The sequence below is a fragment of the Coregonus clupeaformis genome, chromosome 26, assembly GCF_020615455.1.
Source record: "Coregonus clupeaformis isolate EN_2021a chromosome 26, ASM2061545v1, whole genome shotgun sequence".
Classification (NCBI taxonomy): Eukaryota; Metazoa; Chordata; class Actinopteri; order Salmoniformes; family Salmonidae; genus Coregonus; species Coregonus clupeaformis.
In genome coordinates this window covers 49,677,608-49,681,420 of record NC_059217.1, presented here as the reverse complement: position 1 = coordinate 49,681,420, position 3,813 = coordinate 49,677,608, and positions in this window count along the sequence as shown.

Here is a 3,813-nt window from a genome sequence, read left to right as displayed (position 1 = left end):
TAAATACAGGGAAATTCTTGATTGAAACCTGTTTCAGTCTTCCAGAGATTTGAGACTGGGACGGAGGTTCACCTTCCAGCAGGACAATGATCCTAAGCATACTCAGCGAAACCGAGTGGTTTAAGGGGAAACATTTAAATGTCTTGGAATGGCCTAGTCAAAGCCCAGACCTCAATCCAATTGAGAATCTGTGGTATGACTTAAAGATTGCTGTACACCAGTGGAACCCATCCAACTTGAAGGAGCTGGAGCAGTTTTGCCTTGAAGAATGGGCAAAAATCCCAGTGGCTAGATGAGCCAAGCTTATAGAGACATACCCCAAGAGACTTGCAGCTGTAATTGCTGCAAAAGGTGGCTCTACAAAGTATTGACTTTGTGGGGGGTGAATAGTTATGCACACTCAAGTTTTCTGTTTTTTGGTCTTATTTATTGTTTGTTTCACAATAACAAATATTTTGCATCTTCAAAGTGGTAGGCATGTAAATCAAATGATACAAACCCCCAAAAAAATCAATTTCAATTCCAGGTTGTAAGGCAACAAAATAGGATAAATGCCAAGGGGGGTGAATACTTAAAGCTACCCTTAAGAAAATATAGTTTACTTAACTAAAGTTACTACATCCAAACTACTTTGGATATATTATCATATCTAAATCTGAAATACAAAACGCATTAACAGATCACTCTGGAGTCAGATGTTAACAGAATGTGTAATTAAGACTATTAAACACAATAACAATGTTTCAAGTGACAATTAGGCAGGTCTGACACCAAAAAAGAAAGGAAATGATTGCCTACTTCACCCATTTTTTATTTTTGCAAAAAAAGTAATGTGTAATTCCAGTTGTTAGCAACACCACTACATGGCAAAAAATTACCTCCAAGCTACTGCAAAATGTAGTTAAATTACTAGTTGAACTACATGTAGTTCACTACTCCCCAACACTGTCTGGCTAACACCAACCATACGTTCAGTCCCAGAGATAATCCATGCTGCTGGAGGGTAGTTAAGATGGCCAAGGAGACCAGCCAAGGGTGATGAATCTACAATAAATCAATTAGGAAACACAAGAGGGAGAAACACATTAACCCATAGAAAAACATGTAAAAGTATAAAATAAGGCCCACAATATCTTAAAGGTCACTGCAAACCAAAGGGAAAATATAAGGGAGGGCAACATGTGACGTGCATGCGTGTGAGTTTACTCTTCAGATGAATCTCAACTCAGCCTTGTGCCCCACCGTCAGTGACTCAGTTATCCATGTGTGGGGAATAGCGATATGAGTTCTCATAATACTTTTAAGTCGAAACACCGAGCAGGCCTCCACACTAACAAAGAGGTACATTCATCAGTGGTGCTCAAGGACCTAACCGGCTGGTCGTGAGCCTCTTGAAGGATACACCACTTGGTGTGGGGGCTTGTCAAAGTGGGGAGTTTATCTTGTGCAATTGGGTCATGAAAAAAAGGAGAGAAAAGAGAAAAAAATGTGTTTTGGAAAATCAATGAATGAGTAGAACATAGTGGTGGTCCACCTCAAAAGGAACATGTCATCAATTAAACAAACTTGGAGAGCAGGCTCCATCCATCAGAGGCGGCGTGGATTAGCTATTGGGTTCAGCTTCAACGTGACGAATGCCGGACCTCCTCTGTGGGCCCAAGGTTGCCGATCGATAGAGATCATCATTCTGATGTGGCCTTTTATCTCCCACCCCGGCTCCCTCCAGCCCTACATTATTCCCTACACACAGATCTCATGGTTCTCAGGGAGGGGGTTAGGGGTCAGCAGAGGGGGTTGAGGACCTTGATTGTATCAGTTATTCTCCCAACCTTTCTGTCTATGGTCCATTTCCATTGGGCATCAAGGTGATATGGGTATCCCAAACTTTAGAAAAACGGTACTATACAAAAGATGTACTGTATATGAACAAATGACATTTCCATTCCATCATTGTTTTTTGTCTCATGATGATGAAACTGACAACTCCTTGGTGTATAAGTGCAAGTGGCTCAAGAGGTCACCCAGATTTGACACTATAAAGGAGGCACAGTTCTTATTTTTTCATGATTACAGTCCAAGTCTTTTTCACCTATACATGACCCATGTCAGTCCATAATTTGTCAAATTCAAGCTGTTTCTGCCCTATCTACAGGCAGGTAGAGCATGAATATCACATCAGATGCTATCGTCTCTTTTCTCACAGACGTTGAGCCTCAATACCGCACCTTATTCTCCCTCTGTGGTAGTTATTCAAATATGTCAAATCCGGGAGCTGGCGTGAAAGCCTCCTGGGTGGCTATTGATTGGTGCCATTATGGAATTTTACGCCAATAAACTGTCATGACTTACTGTAACACTCCAATGATTAGGGCCCACTCTAGTCACATGACCTGCTAGAGCTTCCTCATTAGCAGGGGCCATTATGAGAAAATTGAGTTTTACAATCGAGTTAGAGAATGATACATATCGATTCATCTCAGTTTTTATCGGCCAGTTTAGCCATGTTATGTTTGTATTGGACTATAGAGTTCCCAGTATGTCTTGATGACAATAAGCTCATTTGTTTTAGTTTATCTATTTGAGTTCATACAGTACGTGTGGAAAATATACTGGTTCTTTGTAATATCATCAAATTCCAGCTATGTATTCCATATTTTGTACCCAACTCCCTCTAAACATGTCTTTGTTATTCCTATGCACTAGTTTGATAATGAGTGCTTTAGACTATGATATTGGCATAATAGCCTCACCACAATTTCACTATCACAGTAGTATCTGCACATGAAATGCCATATTGATTTCGCCTCTAATGAACAAATTGGATTTTTCACAGCCAACCAATTTAATGCTTTCCAGTACTTTCCGTGTGCTTAGTTTTTAGGGATTAAAAACAGGAATCATTCAAGCAGAATGACTCGTTGATCCCAATTTCCATTATTTAAACATATTTTCATTTGTGCAAATAATCTCTCCCATGACTCAGGAAGTAGCCAACCTTCGGCACATAGCAGGGGAGTGTATAGGGAGGCCAATACAAACACCACTTTTTTTCTATTTTTTCTTTCTTTTTAAGAGGAAGGGTCTTATTGGCCTGTGTTGAGGTTATAAAGACATGATATAAGACTGAGTTCTTCAGATGACTGAATTGCATTTATATAGTGTTTTTCACTGGGTCTTAAAGCATTTTACAATGTATGGGGATAACACCAAATCTACCACCAATGTGTTGCCCCAACCTGACATGGCTTTTTGTTTATCTGTTATATTTAAATCCACAGTGCTCTAAATGCACTGGCCAAATGATAGCACATTACTTGCTGATGTCTGGAAATTTGAGAGTCACTGTCAATGATTGACATGATGAGGGAATCAATGCAGAAGCCCCCTGTCAGGCAATAATCTATCCAAACTGATCACGCTTAAAATTGCCTCCAGATATTGATTACATGTGCAAGCCAAGAAGGTGTAAGCACTGATTAATAACAACAAACCAATGGCATAATGTGCTATTTGAATGCTGAAATATTTTCTTGGCAATTCAAGGAAATTAATTAATTAGGTTCATAATGTATATATGCGGTGGGAAAAAAAGATCTAATTTGTTAGGGTACAGTCAAATACATTGTATCTGTATCTGCTATTTGCCCAGTTGTTTTAGTAATACAACTGACTACCTCACTGATAATGATATTTTCCGTTTTCATAATCTTAGAGCAACATGACCAGGGGAAAACAGCACGGCTCCTTTTAACCGTCTTCTGCTTCAGTGGAAACCACAAACTGAAGAGTAGGTTTACCTGCTGCCCACATGCA